An 8031-nucleotide genomic window follows, 5' to 3' on the forward strand; every position below is an offset into this window, starting at 1 on the left:
AGAGCCCATTATAGTCATTAAATAATGAACATTTTTCAATCTCACCAATTCCATTAAGAGTGACATCATCACTTTCTAACCCCAAAGACATAGACCTGCCCTTTGTCACATTGCAGAACAGTTTGGTGGTAGGTCTAAGATTGAAAGTTATTATTTTTATTCTAGGAGATGCTGTTTATTCTAATCATTTTATTAGCAAGTATTTATGAAAACACAAAATGTATAATTATTATAAGTGCCAGTCCCCATGGGGCAAAAGACTTAGAAGATTAGAAGTCACATTTACTGGTCATATACTGTTGGAGAAACAATATAGAAACTCATGAGAATTTATGTTAGAATGAATTCATGTAGAGATCTGATAAACCAATCTGGGTAAATAAATAAATAAATAAACCTGTTAGCCTTTTTATAATGTGTGTCTTTTTTTTTTTTAAAGATTTTATTTATTTATTTGAGACAGAGAGAATGAGAGACAGAGAGCATGAGAGGGCGGAGGGTCAGAGGGAGAAGCAGACTCCCTGCTGAGCAGGGAGTCCGATGTGGGACTCGATCCCGGGACTCCAGGATCATGACCTGAGCCGAAGGCAGTCGCTTAACCAACTGAGCCACCCAGGTGCCCTATAATGTGTGTCTTATTTGGAATAGTAATACATGTTCAGTACCAAAGGGGGGAAAAAAAAGAATCAATAATGGCTACAATAGAAGGTGTGATAGATTACACTGCTATTGATTAATATCCCCTTCCCCACCCTACTGAAGTGGCCATGTGACTTGCTTTGGCTAGGGAAGATGAATGGAAGTGATGTGTGTCACACCCAGGTAGAAGCTTCGAGAGCAGGTTCATACGTTGTCAAACTCTGTTTCTTTGCTGTGATGCCCACAGTGTTCTAGACAGAGACTACTCCCTCAGGTTAGTCCCAGAGTGAGAAGCAGTGCAGAGCTGTGGTCAGTCCACTCTAACATGACCCATGAGTAAGAAATGGAACTCTGCTTTTGTAAGCTAATGCAATTTTGTTTGTGAGTATAGCATAGCCCTGCCTAATCTGACTGCTACTGAAAGCTAGGATGGGAAGGTATCAATGAGTAAATGCAAGTTCTTGTGGGGTTGATTAGTGCGAAGTGTGGAGAATCCTTCTCTCTAGAGAAAACCGGTTGGCTGGAACTCAATAGGAAAGTCAATGATTATAGTTCGAATGGTCCTTCTGTAGGTAACATAGTGTATGCACTGCTGGTTTTGTTTTATGTGTCTATTTGTGCATATATCTATCTGTATAGGAAACTGAGGCACAGAAAAGATAAAGTTGTACAGTTGTACGGAGAGTGGCAGAGGATGGATTTAAGAACCTGGAAAGTTGGAACTAGGAGCCAGGAAGCTATTTTCAGTCTCTTGCTAATGAGTGGTGCAAATTCGAGCAATTTTATATCTCTGGGTCTCAGTTTTTCATGTTTCCAATTAAAAAGGTTGACTAGGGGAGTGTCCCGGCTAAAACTCTATAAATCTCTGCACCATCAAATAACTACATTTAAATCACCTCATGCATTATGAGAAAGAGCTGTGACATATTAGAAAGGCTTCAAATTTTGGTGTGGCCAAAGCTGTGAGGTCTGGCAAGTCTCTTACCCTTCCTGAACCTGTTCCTCATGTGTAAATTGTCAGCAATACTGATCTCAGAGATTTGTGGTCATGTCTAAATGAGATCCTATATTTTGGGGTTCCTTGCTAATTGTAAAGAACAATATAAATAAAAAATTAGCACTGTGTAAAAGACTTATTCATCCATTCTTTTATTGAGCCATCCATTCATTCATCCACCTAGCCATTCATCCATTAAATATTTATTAAATGCCATTCACAAGGGTGAAGAGTAGGGTTCCTTTCCTGTAAGGCACTCATAGTATAAGTTGGAGACAGGAGAGGGGCTATATCATCAAGGGTCTAGGACACCATGTTAGGGAGGTTAGATTTTGTCCCGTAGAAGGTGGGAATCCATGGAAGAATTTTAAGGAGAGGGAGGTGACTAAAACTATGATTAGTCTAGCAGCACCATGGGGGATGGAGGGAATGAGACGAGAGACAAGATCGGTGGCAGTGGAGCAGGCCCTCTCCTAGTTGCCGTCTGAGACCTCAGGCCATGAGAAGTCCTGAAACTGCAGTCATAGGAGACCCCTGGGTCTGCATGGGTACTGAGGTGAGAAGAGAAAGGGGTGGTAGGGACATGAGTCCATCAGTTATGCTGGCAAGGCTCACTCAGAGACAGCCTAAATTGTCTTGTTACTGGGGATCCACACACACTTTACCCTGTCCACTGTCCTGCACTAAGCTGGTACCCAGGGAAGCACTGGGGAAACTAGGAATATAATAGGTGGGTGTATAAACTTGATCTTACTTTGATCATTACATTCAGTCTGGCTTCCCTTGTAAACCAATTCCCAGCAGAACTAACAAACAGCAAACTTACTGAAAGATTGTCATACTTGTGTTATTCCTTTGTTCTGTTCTTTGTTTTCTGGTAGAAGTATCAAAAGGTGGGAAAGCCAGAGGCTTAGATAAGCCAAATTAATTCCTAATCCTCCCCTTCCATTGACCATAATAAATAAAGACAGATATTTAAGCATATAAAATAAGATCTTTCCATATGTATAAATATATATGCATACATCCTCCACATATATAAATTGAAATTAATACTTGTTCTCAAAATTTGTATTAATAAATACAGAATATCATAGACTATTAAAAAGGTGCCAACTCTGGACCCAGGTTGTCTGGTTTCAAAGCCTGGCTCATCTTCTTGCGAGCTGTGTGACCCTGGATAAGTCATCTAACTTCTCTGTGCCTCTCTTTCTTCAACTATAAATTGGAGAAGATTATGTTTCTGCCAGTTAAAAGTGTTTTGAAGGGTTCCATGAATATAAAGGGCTCAGAACAGAGTCTGGACCAAAGTAAGAGCCTAATAAATGTTAATCTTTATTAATTGTATTAGCCATGATTACTACTCATGCTGCTAAGGAGGCAAGTGTGCCTAATCATGGGCCTTTCTAAAGGTAGAAGTATCACATTTAAATGTAAGGCAAGCAAGAAATGTGCTCTTACTCAGCACAGAGGCAAATATGGTCGGAGAACAGTGAGACGGACACTTAGAACTGGGAGGTAAGTCCAGTTCCCTTTAGAGTCACCTTGTTAATTACAGCTTCTGCATCTCAAGTATTCACAAATACTCTTCTCTAGCAGAACCGATTTTGGCGTCCTCTGTTCCCTGTTCCCCATCCTCTCCCTGGTGTCATCAGCCCTGAACCTGACCCCTGCTGATTTATAGATGTACCAGCACAGAGCTTCTGCTTTCCAAGTGTCAGAATTACTGGGTGCTCACCGTAGGCTACAATGCCACGTGCAGGACATATCTGAGTGGTCTAAAACAGAGCTGTGTCTGAGTTGGCGCCAATTCTTCTTGCACCAGAAATACTTACTAATCTCCTTGCAGGTACTTTCAAACTAACTTCTTAGTAGAAGAGCAATAATCGTTATCATCACACTCTAACTTTACTCTAGATTGCTAAGTCTTTGAACTTAGGGGCTGGTTTTTATTAAAGTTATGAATTGCTATACGGATGCAGTAGGGATTCCCTCTACTTAGTTCACAAAATATAAAAAAGTGAAGCAATGGAAGAAACTGCCTGGTAAATTTGATTTTTAAAAACTTAAAAAATGGGACACCTGGGTGACTCAGTCAGTTAAGTGTCTGCCTTCAGCTCAGGTCATGATCCCAGGGTCCTGGGATGGAGTCTCGGATCGGTCTCCCTGCTCAGCAGGGAGCCTGCTTCTCCCTCTGCCTCTGTCCCTCCCTCTGCTTGTGCACTCTCTCTCTGACAAATAAATAAATAAAATCTTAAAAAACAAAAACTTAAAAAATTACCACAAAAAAGGAATGATTATGCAACAGATAGAGATGTTAGCTAATGTTATGGTGGTTATCCTTTTGCAATGTATAAATGTATGAAATCTATATGTTATACACCTTAAGTGAAACTTACACAGTGCTATGTGTCAATTATATCTTGATAAGGCTGGGAGAAAAAAAACTTAAAAAAAACTCATAATGTCAAAAATCATAGGCAATATTTAAGTGTAAATGACAAATTTGGAAAACTTTATGGGTTGTGACAACTGAGAAATGAATTTCCTTAAGGTGTAAATAATGCTGACAAATCAATAAGGAAAATACTGAAAATGGAACAAGCATAAAAAATGTGTGGCAGAAATAATTAAAATCAATAAACATGATGAATTTTCAACTTCACTAGTGATCATATAAACATGAAATAATAAAAAGATACTCTTTTTTTGCCTATGAAATTGGTAATGATTAATGATTAAAAAAAGTAATTTGGACAAAGCTACCATAAAAATTGTCTCTTGCATTGTCTAAACAGTACAGTACTGCAGGAACAGAAGCTGACAATATGTTAGCAAGGGCTAGCCAAAGGCCTTAGAAGAATCCATACCTTGGATCTGATGATTTCAGTTCTAGAAATCTCCTCCGTGGAATTAGGGATTCATAAAAAGATTTTTGTACAGAGGTGTTTACTATAGTCTTGGTTATGATAGCAAATAAATGATAGCAAATAAACCCAGTAACATCAACAACAACAAAAGAGCAAGAACAAGACAAAAACAAAACAACCTGGAAATGAGTATTTTTAATGAGTTAAAGGTGGAGAATGATTTCACAAATTATGGTTCAATCATATGGCAGAATTATTGTCCACCATATATTTTTTTAAGTTTTTATTTAAATTCCAGTTAGTGTAGAATTAATTTCAGGTGTGTAATTTAGTGATTCAAAACCTCTACACATCACCCAGTGCTCATCATAAGTGCCCTCCTTAATCCCCATCACCTATTTCACCCATTCCCTCCCAGCCACCTCCCCTCTGGTAACCATCAGTTTATTCTCTATAGTTAAGAATGTTTCTTGGTTTGCCTCTCTCCTTTCTTTTTTTCCCCCTTTGCTCTTTTGCTTTGTTTATTAAATTCCACATATGAGTGAAATCACATGGTTTTTGTGTTTCTATTTCTTTCTACCTGGGCAAAAATATGGAACCTTCATGAATTTGTGTGTCATCCTTACGCAGGGGCCATGCTAATCTCTGTATTGTTCCAATTTTAGTATATGTGCTGCCAAAGTGAGCCCTACCCACCATATTTTTTTTTAAAGAGACTTTATTTTTTTTTTAAGATTTTATTTATTTGAGAGAGAGAGAAAGAGAAAGAGAGTCCACGTTGTGGGGGAGGGGCAGGGGGAGTGGGAGAGAGAGAATCTCAAGCAGACTATCTGTTGAGCACAGAGCCCCACTTGGGGCTTGATCTCACGACCCTGAGATCATGACCTGAGATGAAATCAAGAGTCTGATGCGTGGGATGCTGGGTGGCTCAGTCGGTTAAGTGTCTGCCTTTGGCTCATGTCATGATCCCAGGGTCCTGGGATCAAGTCTGGCATTGGGCTCCTTGCTCATCAGGGAGACTGCTTCTCCCGCTCTCTCTGCCTGCCGCTCCCCCTGCTTCTGCTCTCTCTCTCTGACAAATAAAGAAATAACGTCTTAAAAAAAAAAGAGTCTGATGCTTAATGGACTGAGCCACCCAGGGGCCCCGATCATAATTTTAATGCATCCATTATTAGCCATGTTTGGAAATAATTTTTAATAACATGAAAATACATGCATATACATACATGCATATTATACATATTATATATCCTAGACATTATATCAAGCTGTTATTAACCATGTTTTGGAAGACATTTTATTAACTTAGGGATATATACATACATATGTCATAATATACAAGTATGTATGTATCATACAAGTATGATATTACATAATTACATCATAATAAAATACTGCCTACATCTAAAAAAGTAAATCTACACATATACACAGATGCATATACACATACTGTAGAAAAAGACTGGAAAGAAATAAATGAAAACCTTAACTGCATGTTATTATTATTTGATAGAATGATGGGGCTAAAAGAAAAAATTGCGTGAGCAGTCCTATTATAGAGATGAGATTTATTCAGCAGTTTTGCATACTTCTCAACTTGAGTCTCACTGCAATCCTGTGGGTAAGTGCAGGCAGGTATTATTTTTCCTTTTATAGAGAAAGGTGCTGAGGCTCAGGGAGGTGCTTGGTTTACTCAAGGTCAAAAGGCAGAGCTGAAATTTGAACATGGATCATTTGATGCCATATCTGGAGCTGCTTTCATTTCACTAAACTAAGTTGACTCTTAAAGACCATGTGGCTAGAACATCTATAGCTATAGGGAGGCCAGGAAATGGTGAGAACCTACAGTTATAATTCTTGAAAGTTTCACAGCTGTTAATAAATAGGAAAAGATGATTGAGGTTCTAAGTAGTAAATGCAAATGAAAGTTTCTGCAGGGTTAAAGGAAATTATTTATTATTCACAATATCTGAGCGCACGGGCTAAATTGAAGAGCCTTTTTCATGAGTCATCCCTGAGACTTTTGAAGGAAAGTAAGTGGGTATTATCTCAGTCTACACAAAAGGAGACAAATTCGTAAAGAAGGGAAGAATACACTCAACACACACACATTGAGACAGTGGACAAGAGTAAGGTAAATTTCACATTCTCGGCTTCTGCGTCATGAAGTGGCTTCATATTCTTATACCCCAAACAGCGTATGCTGCTGAGGGGTCCTCAGGGCTTGTTATAGGTGAGTATGAGCAAATGCACTGCTCCCTGAAATGCATACCTTTCTACTTTATCTTATTTCCCTTCATATTCCATTTTGTGTTCCCAAATAAGAACTTGAGCATTCTTAGCCAAGAATTCTGGAATTAGAAAAATGAGCATTGGAGTAATTTTATGCTTATCAGAGAGCCACAACATGTAACATTTACTCCTCCTTCCTTTGAAAAAAAAAAAAAAAACCAAACCACAGACTATGCTGTGGTTGGTACAGGAAGTCCCTGTGGGGTATCTCCTGGGTGCCAATTATTTTTATCTTTCCATATCATGTTTTTATTTAATTTCATCAGTCAGTACTCATTTGTATAAGCTGATCTTTCCTCTTAAAGAATTACCTATTTCAGGGGCACCTGGGTGGCTCAGTCATTGGGCGTCTGCCTTCAGCTCAGGTCGTGATCCCGGGGTCCTGGGATCGAGCCCTGCATTGGGCTCCCTGCTCTGTGGGAAGCCTGCTTTTCCCTCTCCCACTCCCCCTGCTTGTGTTCCCTCTCTTGCTATATCTCTCTCTGTCAAATAAATAAATAAAATCTTAAAAAAAAAAAAAGAATTACCTATTTCATTCAAGCTCTAAAAGTTTTCCCTCAGTTTTCTGTTTGGCTAGAGTGCTTTGCCTTCTGAATTTTCTAAATATTTTTCTTAATCCATCAAATCACTTTGCATAGATAGACATAGTGTTCACTATTCTTAAAATGTAAAATACTATGCTAATTTATTTTATGCTTGACTCTACCTTTGTCCTTTGGCATATTGAAAAGCATTCTGTACAAAGACACTAGTAACTATTAATAGCTGATTGGGAAATATTATGACTCATACATATTTGGAATACTGCCTAGTATCAGTATATTTTTATTTTGGCAATCATTCTTTACATTACAAAAAGGAGTGCTTTGTTAAATTCTTTTTTTTTTTTTTTGAAGTTCTGATAGGTCTTATCAACTTAGAAATCATAACCTAATGCCCCAGAAGTAGGGTATGTTCATCTCTGGTTACACCTTTCCTGGCCCTCTCAACCTCATATCTTATCATTTAACCTCTCATATTTGGACTCTTAATAAATGAGAACAAATTATTGGTGGGGTTAGATTGCTGTACATAAAAATATGCTAGGTGATAAAAGGGCAACAAAAACATGCACTCAGGACTATAAAGTAGGACCAGTGCTTGGTTATGTCTGGAGAATGTAGGTGCATTAGTTTAGGCATTTTGGGGCTTTAAATGGTATATAATATATTAGGGAAGGAAACTAAATATACT

At 38.3% G+C, this 8031-nt stretch overlaps 1 non-coding gene across 1 annotated transcript; it reads right to left on the minus strand.

Moving 5' to 3' along the window:
- Positions 1–5092: 5092 nt before the first annotated feature.
- On the minus strand, positions 5093–5195 carry LOC123860625 (U6 spliceosomal RNA). Its single transcript, XR_006794753.1, has one exon. It is a non-coding gene; the product is annotated as a U6 spliceosomal RNA (small nuclear RNA).
- Positions 5196–8031: the final 2836 nt, after the last annotated feature.

This window comes from Mirounga angustirostris, unplaced genomic scaffold (assembly GCF_029215605.1).
Source record: "Mirounga angustirostris isolate CCGP_5_RB_7025 unplaced genomic scaffold, mMirAng1.0.hap1 SCAF_4, whole genome shotgun sequence".
In the NCBI taxonomy this organism is placed as follows: domain Eukaryota; kingdom Metazoa; phylum Chordata; class Mammalia; order Carnivora; family Phocidae; genus Mirounga; species Mirounga angustirostris.